Here is a 12,854-nt window from a genome sequence, read left to right as displayed (position 1 = left end):
TCTCTCCTCTTATGTGGCCATGGTCAACTGTGCTGCCTTGATAACTAGTGCACTTTCCACACGACGTTTATTGAAAATGCTAAATCAGGAATTTTGACTCAATTTATCAATCAGTGTATACCATAAAAAGAAAAGGAGTACTTTTGGCACCTTAGAGACTAACAAATTTATTTGAGCATAAGCTTTCGTGAGCTACAGCTCACTTCATCGGATACATTCATTTCCACTGAATGCATCTGATGAAGTGAGCTCTAGCTCACGAAAGCTTATGCTCAAATAAATTTGTTGGTCTCTAAGGTGCCACAAGTGCTCCTTTTCTTTTTGTGGATACAGACTAACACGGCTGCTACTCTGAAATTTATACCATGTGTCTGTCAGTCACCGTAGGCCAGAGCTGTCCAAAATAGCCAAATAGGGAAGCAGGGGTGCAAAAGATCTATCTGGCTTTAAGATTAAACTCAATAAGTTTATGGGGGAGATGGTATGATGGGATAACATGATTTTGGTAATTAATTGATCTTTAAATATTAATGGTAAATAGGCCTAATAGCCTGTGATGGGATATCAGATGGGGTGGGATCTGAGTTACCCAGGAAAGAATTTTCTGTAGTATCTGGCTGGGGAATCTTGCCCATATGCTCAAGGTTTAGCTGATCGCCATATTTGGGGTCAGAAAGGAATTTTCCTCCAGGGCAGATTGGAAGAGACCCTGGAGGTTTTTCGCCTTCCTCTGTAGCATGGGGCACAGGTCACTTGCTGGAGGATGCTCTGCTCCTTGAAGTCTTTAAACCACAATTTGAGGACTTCAATAGCTCAGACTTGGGTGAGAGGTTTTTTGCAGGAGTGGGTCGGTGAGATTCTGTGGCCTGCGTTGTGCAGGAGGTCAGACTAGATGATCATAATGGTCCCTTCTGACCTTAGTATCTATGAACCTGTTCAGCTAAAGGCCAAACATATTACAGTGGAACCCCATTTATGCAATCTAATTGGGACCAGGGAGAGATCCACTAATCAAAAATTTGGATAATCAGGAGAATGGGCGAGGCTCTGGCAGTCAGCCCTGGGCAGCAGCTGGGCTCCAGCTGTAGAACTGATCAATTGTTTTTAATTGTTCTCTTTATTAATATCACTTCATAAGCAAAGTTTTATGAATGAAACAACATTCATTCATAAAACCGGTTACCCCAATAACTGCCTAATTGAGTTTCACTTTCAATCCAATTGCTGCTTAAATCGCTGAAACTTGCACTGTTTCAACTTTGTAACTTCTGCTCACTGTTTGTCATTCCTTACACTTGTCCATATTGTAACTCAAACTCCATTTTAACTTGTTCCAAACTCCATTTTAAAATGCTCACTCCATTTTGTAAAAGCTTGCTGCAACCTTCATTTTTGCAAAACCCTACTGTAATCTTATTAGTTTAGTTTAGATGTGTGAATGAGGTATGTATGGATGATGGAATCAACCTCCAGCCCCAGCCTGTCCTGATGAAATAAAGTGTAAACACCCAAAGGCTGAAGATGCAGACAACAGCCCTGACAAAGTAAGAGGAGTCCACCGTCAAAAGACAAGAACAAAAGTACAATTGAAGAAATATCAAAGCCAGGTCCTAGGCTGAAAGTCATGTCTGCAATTGACGGGTGATCAATCACACCGAACCCAGAGGCAGCATGACACAGCAAGACCTATCAACTCTGGATTCAAACTAAAGCCTACAAAAAGGATGAGTGAGATGGAAGACTTTGAAGGGCAACATTCTGCTGCCAACATGGAAGGGCATCGGTGCATGCCCAACAGAGACCCAACTCTTCCTTGTGCCTGGCTTTCCTGGCCAGTTAGCCACCACAAGCTACGAACCCAAGCCACAAACTCAAGCTACATTCAGGACTGGTAACTATACAGCAGCTGCAGAACCTGTGTGTGTGTATGAACGAACCTGTGAATGAATGTGAAACTGAATGAAATGTTATAGCTATAACTGACTGCCTACTACGATTCTTTCTGTATTCACAATAAATGTGACATTTTGTCTTATCCATTTTAATAAGATCCTGCTGGTTTTTATTTTATTGGTATAACACAGCTGTCAGCCCCACCACTTAGTTCAGTTAATACAGACAGCCAGATAATGGAGGCTCAGATAATAGGGGTTGTACTGTATTTTGAAAAGTTCAAGGGGCCACAATTGATATTTTAAGGCAAGCTTTCTGCCTCATTCCATTTCCTTTACATAGCTCAGGGAATACAAATGGAGCAGGTTCTACCCCCGCAAGTCACCTGCTGTGGATTCCCCTTAACAGTTGACAGCTAGCTCCTGTGTGCAGGGAACATGTTGGGATGAAGAGTGGCAGGAGTATACTACTACCAGCAGGACAGTGGGGTGGGAGGAGGTATTGTTTCATATTCTCTGTGTATATATAAAGTCTGCTGCAGTTTCCACGATATGCATCTGATGAAGTGAGCTGTAGCTCACGAAAGCTTATGCTCTAATAAATTGGTTAGTCTCTAAGGTGCCACAAGTACTCCTTTTCTTTTTGCGTATACTACTACAGTAGAACCTCAGAGATACGAACATCAGAGTTACAGACTGACTAGTCAACCAGACACCATGTGAAACCAGAAGTAAACAATCAGGCAGCAGCAGAGAGACACACACACACACAAAAAGCACTGTACTGTGCCTGTATTGCATCTTAAAGGTAGGCACATCTGGACTCCCCACCCGACTTGTGGGGTAGACACAGCAAGACACTGCGCTTTCTTCAGAGTTACAAACATTTCAGAGTTATGGTTAACCTCCATTCCTGAGATGTCTGTAGCTCTGAGGTTCTAATGTATATGGCTATCTCCAACTGATATGTATGGCCTGTAGAGGACTGTTGCCAGTTGCTGACTCAAGATAGCGCAGGCCACAGGCTACTCTAACCCAGCTGGAGCAGAGAATCAGGGAGCCATAATTGTCTGTTGGTTTGTTCTCAGCTTCTCTTTTCTTTTCTCCTAAGCAACTGTGCGGAGGAAGGAGCCATCTTTTGCTAGGTGCTCCCCAAAGTTGAGGCAGAGCCAAGAGAGCTCCTACCCTGCTCTTCCACCCAGTGCCCAACAATAAAACAGGCAATGGAGCAACCAGAGCACCTCCCTCTCTCGTGCTGCAGTAGTCAGTCAGCAGGGGAGCTGTGGAGCTGCTTAGAGTACTCATGGCTCGCACCCAAGCTACTCCTAGGGCTACAGGGAAAGTGGTGGTAGGCAAGGCCTCATATTGTCTCCCTGCATTGACTTGGCTGATTCAAACACATAAAAATCACAGAATGTAGCTCGGAGAGCCTATTTTCAATTGATAATCAAACATAAATGTTTTTAACATTTGCCTGTAGCCACAGGTTAGAGCCTTGAGGGCCACAGGTTGGACACCACTGATCTAAACTAAGAAACAATGCATGTTTAAAAATGCATACAAACATTATTTAAATTAACCATCTTAAAAACAAAAAGAAAATCACTACACAGATTTCCCATGTCTACCATAAAAAAAGAAAGAGTCCCTCCAAAACAAGCCATCTGCTCATAAAAAGCCTGAGTGCACAGCCAGAAGATCATCAAACGTGCTCTGTCAGACCAAGATGGGAAATGAGTTTCAAAGTAGGGGGCTCTCCACTGAGTATGCACCACTACCAGCACCCATAAGTATAAATCTAGGAATTTCAGCTCTAAGGTCCCTGATGATCTCAGTTGCCAGGAGAAAGAGGCAGTTCATCTGATACCCAGGACTCAAGCCATAAAGGGCTTTGTATACATTCTATCCTCGTACTGAAAAACATGAATCTAAAGAAAGGATTTTAGACAAGTAATGTTCTGTGGTCCATGCCTGAAGCATGCACTCTTCCCATTTATTCTCACTGTGCCCACCATGCCAAGGACCCACAATTGGTCTCCTCTGACCTAGACCTCCATATTTACAATTTGCAGTAGTATTGTTCAACCCCCTTGATCACCCTGCAGCAGTCATTGAAGGAGTACAGCTGGGTATGTGAGTAAAAACCACCAAGATATGTTGCAACAGACTTCAACTGAATAATGACCCTCTCCCCCCTCCAATCCCCCCAATAAAAAACTTGTGGGAAAAACACATCCCTGGCCCAAATTCACAAAACAATAACCTATTCATAAACCTTACCCCCCCAGGTGTGAATTAAAAAGAAACTATACAATGGAGTAATTAGCATCATTTTACAAGAACACATTTTAAAATTAGAATCTATGAAATAAGAAACCATCTTCAGCCTGTAAATAAGTGGGGAGAAGTAGCTGACTTTCAGTACTCCCAAAAGGCCAACTTCGCTGTTTCAGCATTCAGTTGGCCGTATTTAGTTACTGTTTCTTTCCCAACTGTTGTTAGATTCCTATTAAAAAGAAATCAACAGTAAAAATAAGAAACTTTCAATTCTGGGCTGGCTGTGATGCCATCATAAATCAATTGAGATTTAATTGTGTGATTTATCTCACCAAAAACCTTGGTGGAATTACTGCAATTACTTCCTTCTGTCTCTAGCAGCCCATTGATTATTCCCTACTCATTAAGAACAGAGAACATCAAAACTCTCATCAAAAACACAAGTTCATATGAAAAAAACCCTAAGAAATATTTATTAAAATACTGCATCAGAAAAGTGTCTTAAATACATCACCTGCTAGTGACCTCATTGTGGTTACTCATAAGGGTGTTCCTGTCTCTAAGCAGCGGCTTCTTCTCCCTTCAGTATCTATGAAAAATATTATTAATCAACCTATTTTTTTATCCTGAAAATAAAACATAATCCAGTGCAAGAAACAACGAGAAGCTGCTGAACTTGAATTAATATGCAAACTAGATACCATTAACTTAGGTTTGAACAGAGACTGGGAGTGGCTTGGTCATTACACTAATTGAATCTATTTCCCCATGGTAAGTATCCTCACACCTTCATGTCAACTGTCCGAAATGGGCCATCGTGATTATCACTTCAAAAGTTTTTTTTCCCTTGATGATAATAGCTCCTCTTAATTAATTAGCCTCTTACAGTTGGTATGTTTCAGAGTAACAGCCGTGTTAGTCTGTATTCGCAAAAAGAAAAGGAGTACTTGTGGCACCTTAGAGACTAACCAATTTATTTGAGCATGAGCTTTCGTGAGCTACAGCTCACTTCATCGGATGCATGTTTCCACGGTATGCATCCGATGAAGTGAGCTGTAGCTCACGAAAGCTCATGCTCAAATAAATTGGTTAGTCTCTAAGGTGCCACAAGTACTCCTTTTCTTTTTACAGTTGGTATGGGTACTTCCACCTTTTCCTGTTCTCTGTATGTATAAATAGCTTCTTACTATATGTTCCATTCTATGCATCCAATGAAGTGGGTTGTAGCTCACAAAAGCTTATGCTCAAATAAATTTGTTAGTCTCTAAAGTACCACAAGTACTCTTGTTCTTTTTTGCTGATACAGACTAACACGGCTGCTACTCTGAAACCTGTCATAATGTATGTCTTGATTTCATTTTACCAGCCATCCTTTTTGGATAGCAGAAAGGAATGACCCTCTGGGACATTGGTAGGAATGCATCTGACAGACTGCCAGTGTCTGTACTGATGTAAAAGCAGGGACAGACCAGAACAATCCTTATGACTGATTATGGTCACCCTTTTGTTTTAGGATAAGTTATAATGTCTACTATGGTTTCTTTCCTATATGTATTACAAATTAGGCACTCTAGTTAAATGTACATTTCTTTGTTTTAAGGTTTAGTAAGTAAAAGACAGGATCTTGTATTGTGTCTATGTTAAGGGGATTCAAAATAAACTGACACTGCTTGTATTTTCAAAGGAATGAGGAATGTATGCATCAGGAAAAGATAAGGTGTGAAAGCCATTGTTATAACCAGATGGTCAAGGAAAAAGGAGTAAAGAGACTTAACAACACCAGAAAATCATTAATGCGCATCCATAATGAAGGAGGGGCAAATTGACGACCCTGAGGTGAAGGCTGGCACCCCTAAAGACAGGACAATTGACTAAATTGGAACCAGGACAGGATAACCCTCTCAGAGGTGTATTGGAATGTTTACATCAGAAGATAACACCAATTAAGAAGTAACCTGTCACAAACTGACACAGCAAAATCCATAGACTTCAACAGAGAAAAGGAACTATAAGAATAGGGTGCTTTGCCATGGGATTTTGGGTTCGTCTTGCCACTACTCTAGGAGCATCGGATAATGACCGACAAAGCCCGGCTCCCCTCTGCGACCAATCTGGCTGGCCACTAGATTGATCCAGACTCCAAACAGGTAACTATAAAAACATCAACTGGCAGGACTGTGTGCATGATGTGTATGTGTGTGTGGCTGAAAAGCATATGCTAACTCTTGTATTTTCAATAAATATGGTGTATATGCCTTCTCTCTTATAAAAGATCCCGTGTGCTTTGTATAGCATAACAATGCTTCCAGTGCATTGTTAAGTGTTTGCAGGATTGGGACCATAGACAGAACACCATGGGAAAATTAGATGTAGTGATAACCTACATATTTATTTAAAATTTATAATATATGGTTGGAATATTCATAAGCACCCAACATTGGCTGACTTTCCTCCTGTTGAATCAATAGGAGTTAGGCCAATGATGAGTGCTTTAGAAATCTGCATCCTAAATTAATTCTTATTACGTAATTACATTATTACTATCAGATATAGTGGAGACAACTGTACTGATTCTAAAAGTGAGCTGTAGCTCACGAAAGCTCATGCTCAAATAAATTGGTTAGTCTCTAAGGTGCCACAAGTACTCCTTTTCTTTTTGCGAATACAGACTAACACGGCTGTTACACTAAAAACAAACAACAACCCTTCTGAACCTGTGATAAATGAAGGGTGGGGGAGGAAGTAATTCCCTTTTATGGACCCAGCCAGCCAGTTAGCTATAAAATCCCTCTTAGCAGCTGTTCTGTACTTGCTTTACCTGTAAAGGGTTAAAAGTCTCACTGCTATGTATAGGTAAAAGGAACTGAGTGGGCACCTGGCCAAAAGACTCAATGGGAAGGCTAGAACTTTTTAAAATTGAAACAAGACACCCCCTGCCCCTGAGACTGTAAGCAGCTCCCGTCCCTTCCCCCCAGCATGGTGCCAAAAGGCTGCTGCTGGCCACATTCTGGTGCGAACTGTGGCAGAAATCTGAAGGGGAGGGGGCCATGTGACCCTGTGTTTCCCACACCCCCCCCCCGTGTTACCTCAAGAAGACACCGTACCAGATACCAGGAGAGGCAGGTCAGTCCTGGGGGACCAGCCAGGCATGGAGGGTGGAGAACGCCAGGCAGGGAGTGTTGGGTCTGACAAAGTGGGTATTCACACATGAAAGCTTATGCTCCAATATGTCTGTTAGTCTATAAGGTGCCACAGGACTCTGCCTCTTTTACAAATTTAAAAATGTTTTACCTAGAAACTTGAACAGCTCTCAGCCATGGCAGAGTGGTTCAAATCTCCTGGGCAGTTATGTAATTAGACATATATTTAAACAGAACATTATGTTACCCAAGATTAGAGTGTAGCAATGCCGATCTCTTGAGTAAATCCGCATTCAGAGTAATTTAAAAATGCATATTATGTACATGTTTCTATGGTGTCCTAGAAAGTATAACAAACAGGTCTGGTTCCAGGCTCTGAAACTATGACAGTAAGTAGTCTTGTCCTAAATAAAGTGCAAATGAGACCCCTATAATACAAAACAAAGCTAACCTCAAGGCACCAAGTATTTATAAAGTACTGAAATCTCAAATTACAAATATTTTCCTATTAAAATTTAAAAATATTTGATCAACTGTCCACTGTATATTTGAAAATAATGTAACAGTTACCTACTCATGTTCTGCCAGAACTGTCTGTCAAACGATTTCCAGATGAAGTTTATGGTGTTGGTCTTAAAAGAAGCTTGAATGATTTAGCTGGCACCTTGAAGACTGCCTCCCTGCCTCCTGAGTTAGGTGCAGTCATCTCAACTAAAGCATTCAGACTAACAATCCCCTCCTTTAAGAGAGATGGTGGCACAGCACTCGCATGTGGGTGCCCTTGACTCAGCAAGTCATATACACCACCCCACTGACCTGCCACAGCTAAGATTTGATTAACTTTAAGATATATAACAAAGCCTTATCTTCTCCTCCACCCCAAGACTTTCCTACAGAAGAAGGGAATGAGGCACATGCTGCTTAGCATTGTGTCAATTTGTTTTATACCTACTGTGATATTTCATTCCATATTCTTTATGAAAATATGCTTATGATATGAATATGACCTAACTGAGATATACTTTATGCAAGATGGCTCATGTGAGGTATCATTGGCAAGGTTATGATTTACTGAATAAAAAGAAAAGGAGGACTTGTGGCACCTTAGAGACTAACCAATTTATTAGAGCATAAGCTTTCGTGAGCTACAGCTCACTTCCTCAGATGCATATCGTGGAAACTGCAGCAGGCTTTATATATACACAGAGAATATGAAACAATACCTATTCCCACCCCACTGTCCTGCTGGTAATAGCTTATCTAAAGTGATTTCCAGCACAAATCCAGGTTTTCTCACCCTCCACCCCGCCACACAAATTCACTCTCCTGCTGGTGATAGCCCATCCAAAGTGACAACTCTTTACACAATGTGCATGACAATCAAGCTGGGCTATTTCCTGCATAAATCCAGGTTCTCACATCCCCCCCACCCCCATACACACACAAACTCACTCTCCTGCTGGTAATAGCTCATCCAAACTGACCACTCTTCAAGTTAAAATCCAAGTTAAACCAAGATCCAAGATCCATAAACCTGGAAATCCTGGGCGCCCCATCATCTCAGGCATTGGCACCCTGACAGCAGGATTGTCTGGCTATGTAGACTCCCTCCTCAGGCCCTACGCTACCAGCACTCCCAGCTACCTTCGAGACACCACTGACTTCCTGAGGAAACTACAATCCATCGGTGATCTTCCTGATAACACCATCCTGGCCACTATGGATGTAGAAGCCCTCTACACCAACATTCCACACAAAGATGGACTACAAGCCGTCAAGAACACTATCCCCGATAATGTCACGGCTAACCTGGTGGCTGAACTTTGTGACTTTGTCCTTACCCATAACTACTTCACATTTGGGGACAACGTATACCTTCAGATCAGCGGCACTGCTATGGGTACCCGCATGGCCCCACAGTATGCCAACATTTTTATGGCTGATTTAGAACAACGCTTCCTCAGCTCTCGTCCCCTAAAGCCCCTACTCTACTTGCGCTATATTGATGACATCTTCATCATCTGGACCCATGGAAAAGAAGCCCTTGAGGAATTCCACCATGATTTCAACAATTTCCATCCCACCACCAACCTCAGCCTGGTCCAGTCCACACAAGAGATCCACTTCCTGGACACTACAGTGCTAATAAACAATGGTCACATAAACACCACCCTATACCGGAAACCTACTGACCGCTATTCCTACCTGCATGCCTCCAGCTTTCACCCTGACCACACCACACGATCCATCGTCTACAGCCAAGCTCTGCGATACAACCGCATTTGCTCCAACCCCTCAGACAGAGACAAACACCTACAAGATCTCTGTCAAGCTTTCTTACAACTACAATACCCACCTGCAGAAGTAAAGAAACAGATTGATAGAGCCAGAAGAGTTCCCAGAAGTTACCTACTACAGGACAGGCCTAACAAAGAAAATAACAGAACGCCACTAGCCGTCACCTTCAGCCCCCAACTAAAACCCCTCCAACGCATTATTAAGGATCTACAACCTATCCTAAAGGATGACCCAACACTCTCACAAATCTTGGGAGACAGGCCAGTCCTTGCCTACAGACAGCCCCACAACCTGAAGCAAATACTCACCAACAACCACATACCACACAACAGAACCACTAACCCAGGAACTTATCCTTGCAACAAAGCCCGTTGCCAACTGTGCCCACATATCTATTCAGGGGACACCATCACAGGGCCTAATAACATCAGCCACACTATCAGAGGCTCGTTCACCTGCACATCCACCAATGTGATATATGCCATCATGTGCCAGCAATGCCCCTCTGCCATGTACATTGGTCAAACTGGACAGTCTCTACGTAAAAGAATAAATGGACACAAATCAGATGTCAAGAATTATAACATTCATAAACCAGTCGGAGAACACTTCAATCTCTCTGGTCACGCAATCACAGACATGAAGGTCGCTATCTTAAAACAAAAAAACTTCAAATCCAGACTCCAGCGAGAAACTGCTGAATTGGAATTCATTTGCAAATTGGATACTATTAATTTAGGCTTAAATAGAGACTTGGAGTGGCTAAGTCATTATGCAAGGTAGCCTGTTTCCTCTTGTTTTTTCCTACCCCCCCCCCCAGATGTTCTGGTTTAACTTGGATTTTAACTTGAAGAGTGGTCAGTTTGGATGAGCTATTACCAGCAGGAGAGTGAGTTTGTGTGTGTATGGGGGTGGGGGGGATGTGAGAACCTGGATTTATGCAGGAAATAGCCCAGCTTGATTGTCATGCACATTGTGTAAAGAGTTGTCACTTTGGATGGGCTATCACCAGCAGGAGAGTGAATTTGTGGGGGGGGGTGGAGGGTGAGAAAACCTGGATTTGTGCTGGAAATCACTTTAGATAAGCTATTACCAGCAGGACAGTGGGGTGGGAATAGGTATTGTTTCATATTCTCTGTGTATATATAAAGCCTGCTGCAGTTTCCACGATATGCATCTGAGGAAGTGAGCTGTAGCTCACGAAAGCTTATGCTCTAATAAATTGGTTAGTCTCTAAGGTGCCACAAGTCCTCCTTTTCTTTTTGCGAATACAGACTAACACGGCTGTTACTCTGAAACCGATTTACTGAATGTGATTATCCAATTTGTATGCCTGTATCCTTTCTGTATCTCAAGTTAGGAATATTAACTATGTATCTGTATTTCAAATGTGTTACTTTGCGTGTCACATCCCCTCCCCACCTCACCCCACCCAACCCCTATGCTTCAGGTACAACAATGAAAAACCCAGACAAGGCTAATGGGCCATTAGCAGAGACAATGGACTGTGAAAGAGTTTAGTCTGCCTGTGGACACTGGAGACAGCCTATGAGCAATGGCTGCCACAGCCCTGCAGAGACATGGGTCTTGTCACCTGGTACTAAACATTACCTGGGACTTCTTGTAACTTTCCACTGGAAGGGAAGGGAGATCAAGTTTGGGAAAGGAGGATTCCCACCTTATGTAAATGCAAAGGGGCCTCCTCCTTCTTGCCATGGCTTTCTACCCAAAAAGAAAGACTGCAAAAGCCACCTGAAGAGAAGGCAAGGGGGGAGTCCGACTGAGACGGGGTCCAGTCTGAAAAGGAATACAACTGGAACTCTGAACCACGGAAACTTTGCAACCTGCCTAGAATAACATTTAGGGTGAGAATTTACATTTTGTAACCTGTTTCTTAAGTATATTGAACTTAGTTTGCGTATTCAGTTTTATTTGGTCAGTAATCTCTACTGACTTCGTATTGTCTGTTATCTCTTATATTCACTTAAAATCCACCTTTGGTAGTTAATAAACTTATTTCTTGTTTATAATATAACTCAATTTATATAATTTCTAACTGGTAGCTGGGGTGGGGGAGTAGTGTGCACACCTCTCTTCACACTGAGGAAGAGGGCGGATTTTTATGAGCTTGCACTGTGCAGATTTTTCTATACAGCGCAAGGCAGTATTATTTTGTGTTTAGCTCCCAAAAAGGGCCGTGCATGTGAGTCCAGGGGGAGTCCCCTCGCACAGAGCTGACTTCAGTCTGTGTCTGCAGTGGGGTGTGACCCTACATGTGTGTGTGTACTGCAAGAGGCTGAAGAGCCTGATTCAGCAAAGCAGGGAGAGGGAGCCCAGGCTGATTGAACAGGGGAGGCTCAGTTAAACCCCAGTACATCAGGTGGCATCCCAGAACGGGGGGGTCCAACCCACCACACATACCATGTAACTCTTGGGAGAATTCTGCACAATGGTGTGCATATAGAATTCACATCCCCTTCAGATTTCTTTGCTTCCCCACAGAAAAATGATTTTGTGATGGGGAAGCAAAGGGAAGCTGCATGTGTGGTCATGTACCCCTCCCCAGCAGTGCTAGCATATTGTTTCAGGTGCCTGGAGCAGCTGGCAGAGAAGTAAATCACTGCGAGGAGGGGCTGTGTGCAGTGGCTGGGGACACCCAGGTCAGTGGCTCCTATCGTGCTAGTCTCAGGACAGGACTTCCTCTTCCCCTGCAAGGAGTGGCCGGGGCTGGGTCAGAACCACCCACAGAAATCCCCCAGCACTGCACTGCCCCCAACTGCTTCCTGCCTGAATTGAACACCTCTCGCCCCCCCTGTCAAGCCTCACCCGCTGCATCCGGAGCCCTACTGCACCCATATCCCCTGCTGAGCCCTATCCCACTACCCCCAAACCCACCCACTGGGCTCTGCATCTGGACCCCCACCCCTGCATCCACATCACCCCGTGCTGACTACCCTGCACACATACCCCCATCGCCAAGTCTCACCCCCTGCATCAGGATCCTTACCCCTGCACCCAGACCACCCCCCACTGAAACTCCCACCCTGACAAGCCTCATCCCACCCTGCACCTGGACCCCTACTAAGCCCCACTCCCCAGCACCCAGATGCCCCAGCTGAGCCCAACCACCTTCACCTGGACCCCTCTGCAGTCCCATTGCCCCTGCATGCAAAACCCCCAATGACAGACTGCTGAATTGGAATTTATTTGCAAACTGGAGACAATTAACTTAGGCTTGAATAGAGAC

This window comes from Lepidochelys kempii, chromosome 1 (assembly GCF_965140285.1).
Source record: "Lepidochelys kempii isolate rLepKem1 chromosome 1, rLepKem1.hap1, whole genome shotgun sequence".
NCBI classification, from domain to species: domain Eukaryota; kingdom Metazoa; phylum Chordata; order Testudines; family Cheloniidae; genus Lepidochelys; species Lepidochelys kempii.
The sequence above is the reverse complement of the archived record's forward strand: the minus strand, read 5'-3'. Positions refer to the sequence as shown.